At 37.7% G+C, this 22,156-nt stretch overlaps 2 long non-coding RNA genes across 2 annotated transcripts; one reads left to right on the top strand and one right to left on the bottom strand.

Annotated features, from left to right (window-relative positions):
- Positions 1–1,879: 1,879 nt before the first annotated feature.
- On the bottom strand, positions 1,880–11,265 carry LOC129059192 (uncharacterized). Its single transcript, XR_008524912.1, has 4 exons — positions 10,833–11,265; positions 9,858–10,011; positions 6,120–6,209; positions 1,880–2,710 (listed from the first exon to the last, which is right to left on the bottom strand). It is a non-coding gene; the product is annotated as an uncharacterized LOC129059192 (long non-coding RNA).
- A 21-nt stretch (positions 11,266–11,286) lies between these two features.
- Positions 11,287–21,236, top strand: LOC129059191 (uncharacterized). The gene is made up of 4 exons (XR_008524911.2): positions 11,287–11,440; positions 14,103–14,274; positions 16,386–16,526; positions 18,397–21,236. It is a non-coding gene; the product is annotated as an uncharacterized LOC129059191 (long non-coding RNA).
- Positions 21,237–22,156: the final 920 nt, after the last annotated feature.

The following is a 22,156-nucleotide window of genomic DNA, read 5'->3' as shown; positions in this document are numbered from 1 at the left end:
TTACATTTTAAAATAGGTTTTGTAATGAAAGACGAATCAGACCCACCTCTACCTTAACTGCAATTGAAGTCAAATTGGCAAATTTGTTTCAATACAATTTTCTCTAATTCTTGACCACTTTCCAGTAGGTGTTTGATCAAGGTGAATCTTCTATTTTTATGTTTGTTTTTATACTGGTTACATCCTCCTCAAGGGAATTACAAAACCAATCATTATTTAAAGTGTCTATTAAATTAGAAATATTTTTGATAGAGATATGATATAAATATACTTTAGTTGGCACTTCTATTAAAGTGATGGAGAGTTCTGAAATCATCTGTAGTTTGGTTCGTATGTTATCAGTAACTCTAAAGATTGTGAAGCTGCATCTTGAGAAGATATTTTTCTTCTGCCTGTGCCAGGTTGTCTATACAATACAGTAGAAAAATGCTCATATAAGTTGACTCACTTATGCTAGAAATGGGACCATTTAAAAAAATCTATTATTTTTTGTGTAATTTGAGGGAACTGTTGAATAATTTTCAGGAAGTTAGAACTACAGCACCTGGATTTACCATGACAAGGTCCATTTTCCTTTTTCTTTTTCTTTTCTTTTGTGCGTGTTTGACAGAAAGATTAACAAATTAAAAGAACAATCATTAGTCAATAGGAATTTCAGAAATAACATACATGTAAATTCTTGAAAGCAGGTAGTAAGAATTTACATATATGGTATTTTTCAGTAAAGTACTATATAAATAATGGAATCTTTGGTGATTTCACTTTTCTACAGCGCCCTTAAGTGAAATAAATTTTTTTCTGTCTCTTCACAACAAAATGATAAATATTTTTGTTTGTTTGTTTTACTTACCTTTATAAAAGAAAACTGTATGAGCTATCATTTAAAAAATGTCTGAGGCTGGGCATGGTGGTTCATGCTTGTAATCCCAGCACTTTGGGAGGCCGACGGGGGAGGATCGTTTGAGCCCAGGAGTTCAAGAGCAGCCTAGGCTGAAATTAGGTGAGAGATTTTACCCAGTAAAAAACTACCAATGGTAATTTCCTGAATTTGAAATTATAATATTAAAAATTCATAATTTTATTTCCCATGGGGGTGGATCATTTGAGCCCAGGAGTTCAAGAGCAGCCTAGGCTGAAATTAAGTGAGATTTTAGGTATTAACCTACCCAGTAAAAAACTACCAATGGTAATTTCCTGAATTTGAAATTATAATATTAAAAATTCATAATTTTATTTCCTTCTCTGTATGAATATCTCTTATAATCAAATAATCTCTGATTCTACATATTATGAATCAGTTCATTATCATTATCATACATGGTTGGAGCAAGAGAGCTTTTGATTCCTGCTGGGTGACTATGAAAATCTCTAAGCCACCAGGTGGCAGAGTGTCCTTGGTTTAGATTGAGCATTGCAATTTTTTTTTTTTTTTTTTTTTCACTGATTGCCAAATATATTAATAGTTTACAACTATTGTGAGCAACCTTTAAACCTCTTACTCATGTACCCCTAAAATCATTTTGAAAACATGTGCATCACCCACAAACTATTAAGTTTACATATATTTCAACAAAAGTTTAAATAACCGAGGAGATGTAACTTTTGGCATACTGTAGAAACTTTAAAATAAAATTGTTATATCAATCTTTACATACATCTAATAGAATACAAAACATTATAGGGGTCTGATAACCACCATCATCTGTTTTAAAAAATTCTGAAACAAGCTCATCTTTCATAGTTGGATGTTTTATATTACTCCTTTTTTCCTTGAATCTCATTTTCCATTTTATCTCCTGTACAGAATTTTATACTAATATAAAATATTTTATAATTAAAAAGCTGTAATTACCCTATTGTACTTCTCTGCAACGAGAGTATGTATATAGATATTTTATTTTTTATTTCTCATGATCAAAAGTTGTTGAATGTCAAAATTTTACCAATATACAGTTATCCAACACCATAGACATATTACTTTTGATAAATAGTTATAACAAAAAGTGAAATTAATTGGAAATGCATTCCTGAATGAGTCAGCTTATGGGGCTAGACGTTTTCATTGTTTGGGGCCCAGGATTCTTACACTCCCAGGCAGTGCACTGCAGTAAGATTCTGGATGGGAAGAGGGGGGGCCTTTTGTAAAGTAGGAGAAGGTTGCTTGTGAACGAAGAGACAGGAAGAGGAGATCCAGCCTAATGAAATCTTGTTAATTTTAACATAATGGGCGCAGGTTAATTTTAGGAAAGAATATGTATATGAGCTGATGATCTAGAAATTTGTTTTCTTAAAACAGTGGTTCTCACCTTGGGGAGATTTAGCCCACAGAGCACATTTGGCAATGTTTGGAGACATTTTTGGCGGTCACACTTGGGGCAGGGTGCCGGCATCTATTAGGTAGAGGACAGGGCTACTGCTAAACTACTCTGTTCCCAAAGCAACACAGCTGAGTCTGAAACCTAGCAAGTGCTCAATAAATGTTTGTAGAAAGGAAAAGACAACAAAAAGGAGGGAAGGAATGACACAATTGGCTGCAGAGAGAGCTACAATAAGATGACTGGACTCTTGCAATTAAGTTTGCTGAAAACTTCAGAGTACTTCCTTCTCTTCTGTGTTTATACAGTTTTCTTATCCGGAAGGAGAAATTTGAGGAATAAAATTTAAAACGTCTACATTTTCCCAGTATATATTTTCATTAATTAGAGAAATCCTGAAAAACACAAAAAAGACCAAAATGACCCCTAATTGTACCACTTAAATATCTACAGAGAATGATAAATAGCAGCCCCTGTTTTGCTTATCTCATCCCACTTTGCCTAGATAACATCTGCTAATTAGTTGATGCCCATTCCTTCATAATTTTTTCAAAGTTTTTTTTTCTTTTGATGGGAGTTTCGCTCTTGTTGCCCAGGCTGGAGTGCAATGGCACGATCTTGGCTCACTGCAACCTCCACCTCCCAGATTCAAGCGATTCTGCTGCCTCAGCCTCCTGCGTAGCTGGGATTATAGGTGCCTGCCACCACGCCCAGCTAATTTTGTTGTATTTTTAGTGGAGATGGGATTTCACCATGTTGGCCAGGCTGGTCTTGAACTCCTGACCTCAGGTGATCCACCTGCCTTGGCCTCCCAAAGTATTGGGATTACAGGCATGAGCCACCTGGCCCAGCCTTTTCTAAGTTTATAAAGAACAATTTATACCTTTAAACTTTAGAGTATAGAATATTAAGATGGCTTCAAAATTGCCTGTTTGAGAGATTCTTTCTTTCCTAATATTAAAAGCACAGTGGTCCATCAGGGGTATATATGTACACTCACACACACACGCGTGCACACACACATGTACACACATATTATTGTGTACTGTGAGAAACAAATGACCATACTTTAAAAATAATCTTTATTGAGATATCATACTGCTAAAATTTAGAACCATCTCCTTGGGGATTTAGGCAACTGCAAAGTTAGAGGGAACCCAGCCCTCTATAAGACCCACTGCACTCCTGACACTAATGGCAGTTTCGGGGGATCGGTCCCAAAACCACCCTTGAGTTCAGTTATTCACTAGAGGGACTCACAGAGCTCGCTAATAACTGTGATACTCACAGTTACGGTTTATTACAGGGAAAGGTTACAGATTAAAATCAGCCAAGGGAAGAAGCACAAAGAGCAGAATCCAGGAAAACACCCAACATAGAGCTTCTGTTGTTCTCTCCCCATGGAGTCTTAGACGTGATTTTCTCAGTGTGTGTCTGTAACAATATGCGTGGAATATTGCCAAGTAGGGAAGTTTTCACGGGCCTCCATTATGCAGGTGTGATTGATGGCCCATGTGGCTGATCTCTGACTCTGGCAAGCTGATACTGTGTGACTCAAACCCCCACCCTACATCCCATTGTTGGTCTTTTTGATGGGGTCAGCCCCACCCTAAATACTATCTGGCATGGCTAGATCCAACCTTACATGACATTGTTAGACTACTAGCATAATCCAAGGCCCCCAGGTAAACAAAGACACGTCTATCTCCTATGACATCCAAGGGCTTAGATGTTACCACCCAGAAGCTGAGGGCAAACGCCAGACCTCTTTGGGTGTAAATTTAAATTCTTTACTACACATATATACATACAACCTATATATAGCCATTTTAAGTGTACAGTTCAGGCTGGGTGCCGTGGCTCATGCCTGTAATCCCAGTACTTTGGGAGGATGAGGCGGGCAGATTACCTGATATCAGGAGTTTGAGACCAGCCTGGCCAACATGGTGAAAACACGTCTCTACTAAAAATACAAAAATTAGCTGGGCATGGTGGCACGTGGCTGTAGTCCCATCTACTTGGGAGGCTGATGTGGGAGAATCGCTTGAACCCAGAGGTGAAGGTTGCAGTGAGCCAAGCTTGCTCCCCTGCACTCCAGCCTGGGCAACAGAGTGAGAGTCTATCTCAAAAAAAAGAAAAGAAAAAGTGTACAGTTTAATGAGTTTTGAAAAAATGTATACATCTGTGTAACCACCACCGTAATCAAGAAAAAGGACATTTCCATCACCCCAGAAAGTACCCTCTTGTTCCCTTGTGGTCAGTTCCTCTCTGCCCCCTGGCAGGTTTCCCCTTTTTAGAATTTCATGTATAAATGGAATCATACAATATGTATGATTTGCTGTCTGGCTTCTTTCAGGCAGCATGTTTTTGGGATTCATGCATAGTGTGCCAGCCATGTGTTAGTGCTAGGTAGTATTTAATCTCCTATGTATGTGCCGCAATGTGTCTATATATTCACCTGTTCAACATTTGGGCTGTTTCCAGTTTTAGGCTACTTTGGACAAAGCTGCTATAAACATTCCCATATATGTGTTTGTGTAGACATATGTTTTCATTTATTTTGGGTAACTCGATTGGAGTGGAATTGTTGGGTTGGATGGTAATCATGTGTTTAATTTATAAGAAACTGCCAAACTGTTTCTATCGTGGTTCTAACATTTTACGTTCCTGCCAGTAATGTATGAGAATCCAATTGCTTCACAGCCTCTCTAGCACCTCAGGCTTTCTAACTTCAGCCATTTTCATGGGTGTATAGAGTAATTACTTATTGTGGTTTTAATTTGCATTCCCTGGTGACTTTTTATGAGTTTACTGGCAACCATACATCTTCTTTTGTGAATCTGATGAGATTCTTTGTCTATTTTCAACGGGGTTGTCTGTCTTCTCATTGATTTGTAGGAGTTCTTTATATTTTTTGGATATATCCTTTTCCAGATATGTATGTTTGTAGCTTGCTTTTTTAAATCTCTTAATGGTATCTTTTGAAAAGCAGATTTAATTTTGATGAAACTGAAGAAAACTACATTTTAAAATGGTGCTGTTAACTGCGAATACATTTATAGCTATTTTGTTGCCATCCAAAAATTCTACAAACGTTATCCAACAGAAAACTGATGAATTTTAGGGGAGTGCCCACTTACAAAGCCTTTCTCCTAAAATTAAGTGGTGTTAATAGTAATATTACACAGTTTCTCACAGATCAGCAACTAAGTCCTTCTTTGGTGGGAAAGGCAGATGCTTTACAAGAAATAGGTATTAATTCTACTTCCTACTCTATTTTTTCTTTACATAGTAGACACAAGAACCATTAAAGCTGGCTGGGTGTGGTAGCTGACACATGTAATCCCAGCACTTTGAGAGGCTGAGGTGGGTGGATCACCTGAGGTCAGGAGTTCAAGACCAGCTTGGGCAACATGGTGAAACCCCATCTCTACTAAAAATACAAGTTAGCTGGGCATGGTGGCGCATGCCTGTAGTCCCAGCTACTCGGGAGGCTGAGGTAGGAGAATAGCTTGAGCCCGGGAGGCAGAGGTGGCAGTGAGCCAAGATTGCACCATTGCACTCCAGCCTGGGCGACAGAGTAAGACTCCGTCTCAAAATAATAATAATAATAAAATTAAAAAAAATTTTTAAACCATTAAAGCAACCAAATAGTACAATATTGGCTACTACATTGCTTTGGCTGCTACATTTCAGGCACTGTGCTAAAATAATTAATCCTCATGGAAACTCTGTGAAGTAGATATTTTTGTCTTCGAATTCAGACACTCAGATAAGGACAGTGAGTTCAGAGAAATTAAATACCTGGATGAATATCACACAAAGAGGTGGCTAAGCTGTGATTCCAAGCTAGGTCTAACTCCAAAGCTGGTGTTCTTCATTAATATTCTGTATCTGTTCAGGACATGTACAAATCAAATCATGGACATTTGATTTTAGATATACCGAATGTTCATTTTGGCAGGTTGTAGAGGGAGTAGAGGCTGAGGAGAGGGGATGGGGGACAGAGATTATGTCTGGAACTTATTTTGGCAGGGGCTGTTCATGCCTCCAGTTCCTCATCCCCTAGATAGGCTGGATAACTTTATGAGGGCCAGAGTAGCCAAGCCAAACTGAACCAATTTAAACACATTCAGAAGCAGAACTGCTTCAGATAATCTAACCGGTTAATAAGACATTCAGCTTATCACATGTTCTGCTGGAATTTCACGGGATCCTTCTCTTGTTAAAGAATATTGGAGAGTGACTTCCTCAAACTTTATGCTAAGGCTTGATCTAACATTTCACATGTAATCAATACTTTTCTTGCTACCACTTATGTCAGATCTCCTCATTACAAGTCATGTAATTATTTGGAATCTTATCCTAGTGATTAACACAATTAATGCCAACTCTCTTTTGAAACCTTTAATGCATTGTTATTTTCCAACTTGGCAGATGTGAAATCCCTTCAGTTTACTGAAGCTGCAAGTTTGGGACTTTGGCAGCCTCATAGTAGTAGTCACACATTCTGTCGAGGCCCTTCCTTCTACTTGATGCCCTGAGTGGATGTCACTTGCACAGCAAACATCAAATGCTCAGTGAGATCATTAAGTTACAACTGCTTTAATCAGCAATATAGTGTCCGCTATTGTATAATTATACTGAATTCTGACTCTTTGGATTTTCCTTTTTACAGTTAATTGTTGCATTTGAAAATCCAGATGATCTTGACTAGTCAGACTGAGATGAATTAAAAGACTGTGCATGACCTATTAGAAGTTATGCACTTATTAATAAAAAGACAAATCTGTGCTTTCCTCTTTCTTTAAAAATTAAGCACCAAAACAATAGTTTAGTTTTAGAATGCATCAATATGGTGTTCAACTGCATTGTGGAAGGAAGAAGTAAATTAGAAAGAAAGTGATAGTTACATGTGCTTAGAAATGGGCTATTTTCAACCAAGGGAAAAAGGAACCCTTATACAAAGGCCAATGCTCTTTTTTTTTATTGCAAAATAATATTTAAAAGATAGTTAAAAGACTTTCAAGTCTTTTAAGAAATGACAGTTAAAAGATAATTTTGCAGCCTTTTCTTTTATCATAAACTATAACGGGGTGAAATCCACAATTTTCTGAAATTTTGTCTCATTTAAGCTTCCAAAATGTTTCTTATTTTTAAGCCTGAAAAACATTAAAACACCTTTATCCTGAGAAGTTTGTGCCATGTTCACATCTGCTCTGATCCTCCCACAATCCACTATTTGATTATTAAAGGTAATTGGCACTTAGCATCAAATCTTTAATACACTGATATCTAAGTATCTAATTTTCTTACTATCAGACAGGAATTTAGACTTCTTATAAAGTTTTTATGCTTATTTGATTGTTGCTGCTTATAATTAAGGCCTCAATAATCATAAAAACATTCCAATAAATGTTTCAGATATAAAAGAAATTTAAGCAATATTTTTAAAAATTAGGGTGAAAAAAATGACAATAGCCATGTCTTTCTCCCTCTCTGAACATATTCCCTAAAAAAAATCCCCTGAAAAAAGTTTCTCATTAGAAATAATTATGAATATATTGTCTGTGCTTCACAAATGAGTTGTAAATGTAAAAAAAAGGAAGTCAGATAAAATATGTATACTAAAAAGGGAGAAAAGACATATAAATAATATACTTTGTTCCTCTGGAATCCTATTTTCAAAGTGCTTTACGAATTACCATATTCTTATAGTATTTTGTGAGTTAAGTAGATAGTTAATATTCTTTGTATTTGGCAACTCAGATCATAAAGAGGTAAAATATGCTAAAGTGTCCACATCCCTTGAGCCTACACCTGAGTACTTTGTCCACGCTTTTCTCCTCTGTCCATGGTGCTCCGCCTAGGGGATGTAGATAGCCATCCCACCCTATAGGGGTTAGCTGGGCCAACTAAGAAGGGGCCATGACAAAGAATAGCTTAGGCATCACTCGACATCAGGCATAGAAAGAGAACAACTAATGGGTAAAAAGAGTCAAGTGATATTGATTGGTGGCTCCCCAGGGTTGAATTCAGAACATGTTCTGCTGTCTCCTGGGTGCCAAGTTTTGACGGAAAGGGCAAAGGACAACTTGAACAATGTGGGGTGGGCGGGTGAAATCTCCATTCATTGTTGTTCACGTGGGAATGGAGTGCTCGGAATGAGGGAGAACTTGACAATGCTCCCTGCCAGTAGCGGCCTCTTGTTTCTTATCAAAAACTGAATACTCAGTCCTTCTTTCTCTTCACCGCTGGGGTTGGAAAGTGTTGGGAGAGCATATTGGTACCAGAGGGCACAGATATTGTGTGAAGAGGACCTTTGTGCTTAATGGGAAAAAAATAGGAGAATGAAAAGAGGAGATTCCAAAGGAAAGAAGAAGACTTAGAAGTTGGAAAACAGAAAACAGACGAAATAAAAAAGAATAAGCAAGAAAGTGGCCCTGGGTCTAGAAAACACCAGTTTTTTTTTCTTTTGCCAGAGGGTGGGAGGTCCAATGTAAAGGAAACACACACACACACACACACACACACACTTCAAGAAGCTCATGTAAGGAAAGAGTAGGCACAACCTATATATACATTAGTAAGGGATGGGTCAAATACATTATGGTACATCCATACAATAGAATACCATATAGGCTTTTAAAAGGATTTAAGTATACAAATATTGGCACAGATATCTAAGATTGATTTACTAGAGAAATAAAATGGCAGAGTAATTTTTAAGATATAATTTTATTCTAAAAATAATAATATAGGTTAGTATACGTATAGAAAAGAATATGGAGGGCAAAGCATCAAGCAGCCAAAGGTAGTTATTTCTGGTGAGAGAAAGGGAGAAGGAGAAGAAATTATTGTGGAAGGTGATTATGTTTTATATTACACATTTTTGTGTTATTTGAAACTTTTCTTTTTTTTTTGATGGAGTCTCACTCTGTTGCCCAGGCTGGGGTGCAGTGGTGTGATCTCAGCTCAGTGCAACTTCCACCTCCTGGGTTCAAGCGATTCTCCTGCCTCAGCCTCCCAAGTAGCTGGGACTACAGGCACATGCCACCATGCCCAGGTAATTTTTGTATTTTTAGTACAGACAGGGTTTCACTATGTTGGCCAGGCTGGTCTTGAACTCCTGACCTCATGATCTGCCTGCCTTGGCCTCCCAAAGTGCTAGGATTACAGGCGTGAGCCACTGCGCCCAGCCTATTTGAAACTTTTAAAAATAAAAATTGTATCGTTTCCATTGTGTATTAGAAAGAAATCAATAATAAGTATAGAAATAAATTATATTGCAAAGAAGAAACATAATACATAGGTTAAAAAAAGAAAATTTTATAATTTGCAGTAAAACTTAACATTGAAGTAATCTATACCCAGATGTCTGTATCTGTGAAATGGTGATCCCAAAGTAAGAGCTTTAATCTCATTTAAAGAATGTTTGTCTTAAATGGACATGAGTGGTGAATTTTTAAAAGGTGATAATTACAGAAGTGTATTATACTTTGTAGCTCTAAAACTGAATACTAGATATAATCCATAACTTACCTACTGATGTAATTGATATTTGTCAGTAATTGAGTATTTTCTTCTGATCAATTTGAATTATTCTCTTCAGCTCTTATATCTGGGTAAATCTCATAAAGTAACTCTAATTGCTTTAATTTAAAGACAGTCCTTCCAACAAGAGACTCACAAAGCACTAAGAGGAAAGGGAGAGCAATAAAATTTTACAAATATGTATTGAAATACATGAACAGCATATTTTAAATCAGGTCTTTAGAAAACAGCGGAATTTGGAAGCCGTCTAACTGGACTGCAATAGTCAACCTGCATAGATGGGCCCAACTGCTGTAACGTTTGAAGTAACTAGACTAGGTTACATGTGAAGCATACAGTAATGACAATCTCACCTGGGAGTTTGGACATTTTTCCACTTATCATTTAGGAAAAGTTATTATATGAAATCAGACCAATAAGCTATCCAGGGCATTTTAAAATCTCAGTCACAGCCATACCAAAAAGAAAAAAGTGTAGGCTGAGCACGGTGGCCCATACCTGTAATCCCAGAACTTTGGGAGGCCAAGGCAGGTGGATCACCTGAGGTCGGGAGTTCGAGACCAGCCTGACCAACATGGTGAAACCCCATCTCTACTAAAAATACAAAATTAGCCAGCTGTGGTGGTGCATGCCTGCAATCCCAGCTACTCAGGAGGCTGAGGCAGGAGAATTGCTTGAACCCGGGAGGCCGAGATTTCGTTGAGCAGAGATCGCACCATTGCACTCCAGCCTGGACAACAAGAGCGAAACTCCGTCTCAAAAAAAAGAAAAAAAAAAAAAGTAAATCTTTTGTTGTGTATAAAATCACACAGAAGCTATGTTCCAGATTGTTTGCATATGGCAGTCAGGTCAGATAGAATTCTATTTAATAGGATGTCATCAACAATCCACTCACACAGAGCTGGGGCCCTGTCCCAAATTAATGCAACCGTAAGATGAATTGCCTAAGATGGAGAAACTTACATGTATTTATGATTTTGGAAACTCTTGAAGGCTTGTCTTACACATTTCACGCTGAAGTAAAACTTCAGAGACATTTCTCCCCATAGTATTGTAAAATCAGAGGCCAGGCAGAAAGGAAGTAAAAGGCTAGGATGAGGAAGTCAGTAGGGGCGGGGTGGGGGGATCGTTAAAACCTAGGCCACAGGAAACGGTCCCCTTCGGCCATCTGGACCAAGGTGAGGCACTAGGGAAACCCAACGGGAGGCACCGCTCTCAGACAGGAAGAGTTGCTGGCTGTAAACAACTCAGGCTGTCTTGTCTTGTGAGAACAGTTACAGAATGGACACCGTAAGGGCAACGGACTTCTGAGATAACTAAACGCACCTCTCCTTGGCCACTTAGCTCCTCAACAGGCCCCAGGGCCCCACCCTTCCTGGGTTGCCTTCCCAGTGTGCCCCGCGCCTTTCCCGGCGTGCCCTGCTGCCGCTCCCCGAGCTGCTCTCTCGGAGGCCTCGGGGCGCCCCTCCGCCATCTGCAGCTCACTGCAGACTTGCAGGCTCAGACGGGAGCTGTCCACCGCCTGCATCAGGAAAAGGGCTTGCTTGCGTGTGGTAACCACCTTCTTCAACGTGAGATTCCCCCAGGTCCCATAAATGCTTGGGAAATTTCCCTAACCCCCTCGCATTCCATGTGACCTTGAAAATCCTGAAAAACCTATGGCCCCAAGGCTTACCCACCTGGGAACAAATCTCGTTTCCAAAAGTCAATCACCCTCAGGTTAAGCAATCTAGGGAGAACACCTGCTCAGGATCAAAACGTTTCCTCTTCATTCTTTTGCAGAAATCTTCAGCTTTAGCCTGTCTTGAGCTATTATTCATTGTCTAATTGCTTTGTTCCCCAGTAACTCAAATGAAATCACATTCTGCAGAAACCGAGTTTCACTGTGTCTGGAGGAACAAGGAATGCAAAGGGAGTGTGAGGAAACGAACCATTCACCTTTTTCAGTCGTAGCGTCGAAGTGAATGCAAACTTTACCCAATTGTATTGTTGATATTATGAATGTGTGACATTAAGAATTTAGAATTTATAGAGTAATCTATGTGTTCGTTAACAAGCTTGAATCTTGTTGGTTGGTAGCCTAATTGTGACTATCCTGCACATTTTAAAAATGAAGAAACAATCTGTGAGAGCTTACGAGACTTTCTAAAGCCTCACATCGAGTAAGTAGCAGAACTAAGGACTCAAACCCAGGACTTCTCACTTTATTACTAATGTTAAGAAATTCTTTTTTAAAAAAGTCATTGAAATTATTATTCAAAGCCCTTCACTTGTGTTTATTTTGATTAATATAAATAAATGACTGTTCTGTGATGACAAATATCCTTTTCTTTGAGGATAGTCTGATAAAAAAACAAAACACATCCATATATAGAGAGATAGATACTGTAGATACAGAGATATTATATATAGAGTGAGAGAGAAAGAGAGAGATACAATATAAGTGTGCAATATAGGAAAGGCAGTTGTAGGGAAAGAGAGAGAAAGAGAGAAAGAGAAAGGGAGATCTCAAGTTGATATGGCTCAAAAGAGAGACCTCTCAGTTGGGAGGTCCTCTGGGGATTTGGGATGACGCTGGGCCACTTGTGGTTCATAATACCAGGATCACACCAGTAATTCTCATATCTCAGTCTCAGCCCCACCTGGCCCTTCTGGAGCCTTTCAAGCCCATCGATCTGACTTTGGAGTACAAGATGGAGAAAAGACAAGACATATTACTCAGGATGGGTAATGAGTACGTCATATACCAAGAGATCTGGCATATATGATCAGGATTAATGTTTTTTATCATCACCCTGTGTTTGATCAGAGTTTTTTGTTGTTGTTGTTTGTTTGTTTTTAATGTGCTTTTAACGTCTAATATTAGAAAAGTAAATTCCTGGAAAGTCAGTTAAAGGCTGGATTATTTCTCCATTTTGAAGTATAGGCTAAGGATACTTTTACCAGAGCTTGAGAACTTATTTTATAATAATACCCAGATATTTTCTGAGGGAATATAGTATTAAAGATTTTGACAGTAATAAAGAGAACAGAGGTGATGAAAAATACTGTTTTTCCTGCACTATATATCCTGGTCTGTATTTTAAAGATAAAGTATTCTACTGGAAAAGATGTTGATGTAAGAAATTAAAGTCTTTAAAAACAAGCTCTAAACATTGTACTTTTTAAAAAGAGGATAAGAATATCATCCTGAAATACTTTTTGAATATTACACGTGATTTAATTGCATGCTAAAATAATTTAAGTATCCAATCAAACACAGATTTCTGAGGAAAATAGATGGTTCTGTTTAGGGATTTGGTTGAAGAACCAATGCTAAAATGCAATGAAACAAACCCAGATTTATATCAGTAGACATAGTATTATTTCTAAAACACATAATTAGAAAAATATATTTAGCCAATATAGATTTTTTTTTGTTTTTGAAGAATATGTCATTTAGTAAAAATTACAAAGTCCTTAACGAAGAGGTCTAAAGTCATTAATACATAAGCACTTCAATTGTAAGCCTTCCCATTGTAGTTACCTGTAGGAGTAAATAAAGGAGCTTTATTAAATGTAAGGCCCCATCTTTTCTACTTAAGTCTTTTAGACTTTTAGATTACTTGGAATTTCACCCACTAAAATCAAAATGTGGTTGCTAAATCAGTATTAAGATAGTAAGAATCCAACTGTGGGTTTTTTTTTCCAGATTATTTATTTTTTATTTCTTCTTGGATTCTATATACAAATACTATGCTTTGATATTTTGAGACTTAACTAACAGAAAAGGGGGATTTCTATAATGGGATTCCTACTACTTATTTTATATCTATGAAAGCTACTTTGCTTGTTTATTTGCTATATACAGACAGAAAAATGTATGGAGCTAATTTTAAAAACCCAAAATATTTTCTGTTATGGAATTTAAAATAAGCCTGACAGTAATTTATTTTCTTGTCCTTGGGGAGAGATATCAGAAGCTAGTTTCCTCTCTGGGGCAGATCAAATTTATTTTGTGACAGATAATTTCTTAAACACACTGGACCTGTCGTAAAATACTATCTTTGAGATATAGGCCTTAAGACTACCTTCTAAGTGAAGGAGGTCTTTGGGATACTTAAGAATGTAAGCTCTCTTGGATAAAGTCTGAGATGAACTATCCTTATTTCAAAATCCACTTATAGAGTATAGTGTTAAAGGTTAGCTTTGAGTGTATTGACTTTGTCATAATCTTATACATTAATATTTAAGTTTCTCTGGAAGGATTGTGGAGAGACCTTTTTCTGCTAGAGAAAGTGTGCAACATGGTAAAGAGAACTGTAGGAAGAGAAATGGCAGCCCTGCTTGAGCAGTGGGAATAATAAAATGGTCATCTGGAGAGCTCCAGAGACAGTTGGCAAGGTTCAAATTCAAGCTTTACCAGGTAATAAGTATGTAAGGTTTCACTGTACAACGGAGATAATATATAGTACATTTACCTCATAGTGTTGTTGTAAGGATTATATAAATACAGGTAATGTATCTGACATGTAGTAGGCAGTCAATAAATGTTTGCTATTATCATTTCAGCTGAAAACTTAAACTACTTACCTATACCTAGAGAGATAGTGAGTGATGAGTTAAAATATGGCCTAGATGATTATGTTTGAGGTTTCTTATAGAATCTTAATCCATCTGGCCTCATACTAATTTTCCTTGTTATACTACCTATAATGTAACCTCCGCCCCCCAGTTGTCTAGCCTATATACACTTTCAGAATTCTCTTACCCTAATGTTCATCTGGGTTTCTTGTTCACTGTTCCAAACTCTGATGCTTCCCCTTGTAAAATCCTCCAACTGTGCCCTCCAGAATTCCCAACCCATGAGGCACAAACTCTTCTCCATCCTCCACCCTTCTAAATGCAGTTTAATCACAAACTGGCTTTTTGCCCAGGAAATTACTTCCTTTTTCAGGAGGAAGCTGTTCATTTGCCTCGCTCTTTAGTGCCATTTCCAGACTATTTCCCTTTAACTTTCTTCACCCGCAGTCACCTCAGAGATCTCAGTGACACTATTAGGACAGTGTTAGGAATGATAATAATTGTTATCATTCCTAACAGTGACACTATTAGGACAGTGTTAGGAATGATAATACTGGTAGGGTTAAATGGGGACAATGCGTGTAAAATGCTTGGCATAGTGCTAAGAACATGTGAAATTCTCAGTAAATTTTAGTTTTTGCTATTATATTCACCTTCTAAGTGAAGGAGGTCTTTGGGCGATACTAAGAATGTAAACTCTCTTGGAAGTCTGAGATGAACTGTGATATCCAAAATAACTACACCTAAGAAATCATGAATTGAGCCCATTCTTGACTATTATCTCCTATCTGTTCTAGTCCACTGACCTTCCTGCTCTTTCCCAGTTCTATCCCTGCACACATGTTCTCTCTTCCCTCTCTAAGCTGGAGCACAGTTTAGATTCTATTTTCCCATGAGTCATTTTTTGGTCAGTATTCTACACTCCCTTGCTTTGTTGTCTTTTATTCACATCTATCTAACAAATTCTCAAACCTAGATGTGCCCAACTGCTCATCTTGTCTTCACCTGCACCCAGGCTACTTAGTGCTGCTGGGGAAAATCATGCTACTGAGTAGACTTACATTACTGTAAATTCATTGTCGCCAACTTCACGTGGATTCCTAGTATTTCCTGTCAATTTCCTGTCAATCCCCACTATGTTTTATTGGTCAACTCTGTATTCCATTCTCCACTATGCTTATTTCAAATCTTTTTCAATCTCTTCAAAGCACACATTCTCTACTGGTATATTTATTGCAACACTATTCACAATAATAAAGATATGAAGTCAACCTAAGTGTCCATCAACAGAGGATTAGATAAAGAAAATATGGTATATATACACAATGGAATATTATTCAGCCTTAAAAAAAAGAATGAAATCATGTCTTTTGCAGCAACATAAATGAACCTGGAGGCCATTAGCTTAAGTGAAACAACTCAGACACAGAAAGACAAATACCGCACGTTTTCACTAATAAGTGGGAGCTAAAAAAATGTGTACACATGGATGTAGCATGTGGAATGATGGACAGTGGAGACTCAGAGGGTGGGGGCTGAGGGGGTGGGAGGCAGGGTGGAGGATGGGGGGTTACTTGGTGGGCACAGTGTGTGTTGTTCCAGTGATGCACTGAAGGCCCCGACGTCACCACAATGCAATATATCCATGTAGCAAAATTGCACTTGTACCCCAGGAATATATGCAAATAAATACATAAAAGCTCCTTTTAATGTTATTATTATTTCTTTATGCTTTTTTAAGTTGACATAAAATTGTATATATTTATCATATACAACATGTTTTGAAATATGTATACATTGTGTAATGGCTTAATCAAGATAATTAACATATGCCTTATTTCACATAATAAAAATTCCTCTTCTCTCAAGTACATATACCCTTACAGTAGAAATGAGTTAGTCATTTGTTCATTGATCAAATATTTATTGAGTACCTTCTGGTGGTTGTTACAGATTCTAGGGATACAATGGTGAACAGGCAAATGATGAAGTCAAGTCCTGGAGATGACTGGTGTTTAGTCCCTAGTTGCACTAAACCTGTTTTCATGAAGTTTACACGAGAAGTGGAGACAAAAGACAGACAATAACCAAGTAGTAAGTAAACCAATAAAATAATTTCAGATAGTGGTAAGAGAGATAAGGTAATAATAGCAGTGTGATAAGATAGAGATTGGACACTGAGATGGGAGACTAATTTTGGTGGTTAGGGAAAGCCTCATTTTATCCAATACAGTGAAGGGAGTTTCACTGTTAAGAAAATACATTTTACATTAAAGAGAATATATGCATATTTATTTACTTAATCGATTTTCAAAATAGCCTTTCTTGTTATATAAATGAAAACTGAGGCTCAGGGAATTAAGGAAATTGCCCAAGACCACACATAGCTACTAAATGACAGAGCTGGGATTCAAACGTTGGTCCAGTTAACCTGAAGCCCATGCTATCTCCACTAAACCATATGCCACTCACCAAGATGGGCTCTTGAGAAAAAGGGCTTGTGTTACTGTTAGGTTTGAACAGTCTTTTCTAGTATGTTTGGGAGGCCTTTTTTAACCTGTTTTCGACATCAAAAATAGTAATACACAATATTTATGTGATGTTTTTCCAGGCACTTTTCTTATCATTATCTCACTATCACATAACCACTCAGTAAGATACAGAACACTCACAGACCATTGAGACCACTTTTATAACTGAAATGTAAAAGTTAAGTGATTTTCCATGATTACATAGCTGTAGAATGGTGGATATAAACTAGATTCGGATTTCTTGACTTTTAATCTTTTTTTTTCCGCCAATATGCCTATACAGAATGTTTGTTTCCTTTTAAAGTACTGAGTTTAAGAGTTTAAATCCAAATAAAACCTGAGAATTAATTTTCATTTCTGTTGCAAAATACCAAGGATTTCTCCATTAGTCCAGGTAACTTCATTGTGAAGAAATGATAAAGAAAATAAAAGGGAGTAAGATAAACACTGTGCAGATATAACATTAAATTACCCTTTTTTTCTAATTTTATACAAATGAAAAAAAGGATACCCAACTGCAAAGTCCCTGAGATGCTATTTAAATTCAAGTACTTCTGAAATACAAATATGTGATAACTTAATTATTTGCAGCTTAGGAAAAAAAGCATTTTTGTTTGTTGCGTTGTTGTTGATGATGTATATATGTTGTTTTATAATTATTAAGAAAGTATACTCTGGTTTCTCTGCAGATCATGTAAATATTTTGCCTTTTTATAATTATTAAGGAAGTAATAATGAAAATGGAAAAAGAGCCTTTTTGATGTTATTCTGTCATTGAATGTCAAAAGAAAATATATTCTCCTCTTTTCCAAAAGTCAGCTGGGTTTTATCAGCTTTGCAAAATGATGAATGAACGCCTTGTTCATTATTATTGCTTAAGTCACTCTTATTTATGCCAGTTATTCACGGATTATGTTTTGATTGTTCTTGAGAGGTGAAAACACTTTCTTGCTGATGAATAAACACTGCCACTTTTAAAATATTTGTATGCAAAATGTCTTTAAAGCCATTATGAAATGCTTTGCAAGAGTATTAGGAAGCTGTTTTACAAAGGCATTTTTTTTCTCTACCTTTTCTTTCATGCTAAGCAGCCCAATTGAAAGGCTTTTCAGAGTTAACTTGTTTAAGCGATACCAGTGTTTTAGTGTAATGAATAACTTTTTATAGAGGACAATCACACACAATTCAACATGCCGGTGTTTCTATTTCTGTGCTCCACCAATGCAGGGATTCTGTGGTAGAATCTCTTTCTCTGAGAAAGCTGAAGCGATCAAAACCCTGATTAACCTCTGATATTCACGTGGTGCTCTTGATCTTGAGGACTGCAGCAGTCACAAAGCTTTAATGGCAGCCATATGCTTAGGGTATTGTGGGTATGGGTGACCCAAATGTGAACTTGGGGGGTGACTGATGCTAACTGCTATTTGTTTCAGGTTTGGTGTGGAGATTACTGATGAAGAGTTTGACTTACTACTTGACAGAATCCCCTTGATGAAGATGGAAATGTCAGAGACGCCCAATTCATGCCATGTTGGATTCTTAGCGCTCCTTTTCCACATTTTCTCATTTCTTCGTAAATTTTTTATTCTTGCTTTTAGTACAGAGAATGTACCCCTAAAAGTACTAGGATTATTTAAATTTTCTCTTTATTGCCTGGTATCTCACTTATTAATATTTTATAAGTGACAAAGGATTTTTGGAAAAATATTGTTAACAAAAAGGTAGAATTTTTAAATGATGAACTATGGCAATGCATTTGATACTATTTAATGTCTCAGAACCTGAATAGTGGATACGGGAGGGTAATGTGTGACTGAAGTGATAAACGAGGCATGTAAACTGTGTTTGCAGAGTTGGGAAGAAAATTGCAGTAAGTGGCAAAAGTCAAGTCCTGGAGATGACTGGTGTTCAGTCCCCAGTTGCACTAAACACTCCCACACACACTGACTTTTACCCCCTCACTCGCCTCCCAAGGGACTCCCATTTACAAGACGTCTTTCTACTTTCTTCCCAGAGAATTCTGCCTGGACAGTAGAGTACACACCTATTGCCAATGGTTGTGTTAAAGGCAGAGCAAGAATGCCTTCTGAAATATTCTCAATCTGTATTTCTCTATCAGGGAACCCAAGTTTTTACTCTTTTCTAAAATCTTTTTGTGGATTTTATAGGGTAGTTCAAGGCTTAAGTATTTAAAATTCTGATCAGTATTGACCATTTTATTCCTCGAGTACTTTAAGGCATGCTGCAGTCCCAGGCATCTGATGATTTGGGCTGAAGCCACTGAAAGATGGGCTGCTTCTTCCCAAAGATAACTTTTTTTTCCAGGGCAGTTTCAGAATATAACTATCTTCATCCCATATGCCCCCTGGACCATCCTCCAGGTCTCATGATTATCTCTTTAGCCATGAAACCCACCCATGTTTTCTGTTAGTTCTTGATAGCAGGGTGGGAGTTACCAACCTGGTTTGGCTTGAAGGGCATGATAAGAGCATGCTACAAGTCAGAGAATGCCCTCAGGCAGAGTCACAGGTGCTGGCAGTAGGAAGCCCTCGAAGTGAAAGAGAACCAGGAGTGCTGAGGAGGTACCAGTAGGCCTTACCTAAAGGTGGGCATCTCCTACCGTGCAATTATTCCATAGCATTTCCCAAGCTTATTTGACCTTCTTTCATGGAGCATCTTAGAGGCTAGCATTCCACAGAACATGGGAATGCTAACTTAGTTGAATAAGTTATTCAGCTAAGTATTAGCCTTTATTTTAGGAGGTGAAGATCGGGTGCCTGAGAGAATGAAATGAAGCGGGGAGGGGCGGGGGTTGTTTCTTTGGTTTTGTTTGTTTGTTTTTTGAGACAGTCCTGCTCTGTCGCCCAGGCTGGAGTGCAGTGGCACGATCTCGGCTCACTGCAACCTCTGCCTCCCAGATTCAAGCGATTCTTCTGCCTCAGCCTCCCGAGTAGCTGGGATTACAGGCATGCGCCATGACGCCCAGCTAAGTTTTTTGTATTTTTAGTAGAGACGGGGTTTCACCATGTTGCCCAGTCTGGTCTTGAACTCCTGACCTCAGGTGATCTGCCCACCTCGGCCTCCTAAAGTGCTGCGATTACAGACGTGAGCCACCGCACCTGGCCTGTTGGTTTGTTTAAATATGGGGCTTGTAGGGAAATAGAAATACAAGCAAGTTGTTATGAAGGGAGTTTCCTGAACTTCCAGAAGGCAGCAGGGTAGAGGCACTAAGGCCCAAGTGTCAGTGCCAAAGGAAAAGGCCAGGGTGGAAAGAGAGAGGTGGGGGCACTAACCATAGAGCTGACAGGAGCCTGGCCTATTCCCCTCCATTTCAGGTAGATAAATGTTAATGACAGGTCACATCTCTTTGAATTCTTTATATTATTGACTCAACACATAAAATGGCAGATTGTAATTTCATTGTTAACATTAACAAATGCCTCTACTTATCTGATATTTTACATACCCAATCTCATTATTATTCCATTTTAGCCTGTGAGAAAACAGATACATAGAAAGATTAAGTGAGTTGCGCAGGTTACGTAAGTCAGTGAGCGTACACTGCCAGCTAAACCTAGGTCCATCTGACTTCTACAAGGGTTTCCACTATTTCACATTGCATTTCTGAATTATACAACAACAAAAATAATTGTTCCCTTTAACAAGCGTTTATTATGTGCCCCATGTGCTGCTAAGGGCTTGACATGTGTTATTTAATTTAGTGGTAAATACCATTTTCCTCAATTCCGCTTAAGTTCACTGATGGATTGCTAACTGTCCATCGTATCTGCCAGATAGAAGGATGGCATTTATTGCCTGGTGGTGTGGTGTAAAGGCCCCTGAACTGGGTGTTAGGAGACTTGGATGACAAGAGTTACAGCTTGGCTTTTCATTTAATAATGACATGCCCTTCGTCAAATCTTTAATATCCCCTTGCTCTGGTTTTCTCATCTGTAAAATGAAAAATTTAGCTCAAAAGATCTCCAAGGTTCTCTCTAAGTGAGAAGTTCTGCTTGAAGTAGTTTATATTCTTATAAATATTAATGAAGATTTGAGGCAGCCACTTAGTATGACTTAAGAAGATGCTGTAACAGAAGCATGTGTTTTCCTGGTAAATAAGAAGAATTAACAAGCCATAACATTAAAGTAATAAATTCATTTTTAGAGTCTATTTTATAATCATCAAATTAAAATCAATACAATAAACATTTATGAGTACTTGTGTTTACAGTCAAGCATTCCTGAATTGTGAAAATAAATGTTTCTTTTAGAGAATTTTTTTGTAATTTTGTCACAAAATCTGCATATATGATTGAGAACTTCATTTCATATATATATATATATATAAATGGAAATGGAAAAGAAGCATAAGTGTCAAATTGAGGAGAATGAAGAACTATAGAAAACAGTATATAGAATGGTTAACAGTTCCAGGAGTATTAACAATATAAAAATCCATATCACTTTAGACTATTTTTATTTTACATCTTTGTAAGTCCTACCTTTAGTTCCCCAGTTTTTAAGGATACACATAAATACTAAAACTTTTTAAAAATTGAATTAAACTCAGGAGGCTGAGGCAGGAGGATCACTTGTGCCCAGCAGTTTGAGGCTGCAGTGAGCTACGACTGGGCTACTGCACTCCGGCAGGAGTGACCGAGTGAGAGCCCATCTATAAAACAAAGAAACAAATAAAAAACTGAATGAAAATTAATGTTTTGACCATAATAAGATGTTTGAAAAAACTGTGGCAAAAAATGACAAAGTCCATTAAGAACAAATGGTAGACTTTGTGACATGCTCACACTAGTTTAATCACCAAGAAACCAATGGAATTATTTCGCTGGGTTTGTGACTTATCTCATTCATTTTATAGGTAGCTGTCCCACCAAGAATACTATGTCCAAGAGCAGGATTCTCCTTCCAAAGTGTGTGTGTGTGGACTTGAGAAGCAGCCTTTGGAAGATGGGGCTGCCCAGACTTTATAGAGCCTACTTCAATTCCTGGAAGGTCTGCAATCTCCAGGTTGTCAGTCTTCCAGGACCTTGGCTGTTGGTGAGACAGAGTGCTTCCTTTTGGGTGAAGAACCCTGTATTACTTTCCTAGGGCTGCCATCATGAAGCACCACAAACTGGGTGGCTTAAAATGACAGGAATGTATTCTCTCACAGTTCCAGAGGCTGGAAGTTCAAAA

Source organism: Pongo abelii, chromosome 3 (assembly GCF_028885655.2).
Source record: "Pongo abelii isolate AG06213 chromosome 3, NHGRI_mPonAbe1-v2.0_pri, whole genome shotgun sequence".
Classification (NCBI taxonomy): domain Eukaryota; kingdom Metazoa; phylum Chordata; class Mammalia; order Primates; family Hominidae; genus Pongo; species Pongo abelii.
Note: the sequence above shows the minus strand (reverse complement) of the source record. Positions and strands in the feature narration are given on the sequence as shown.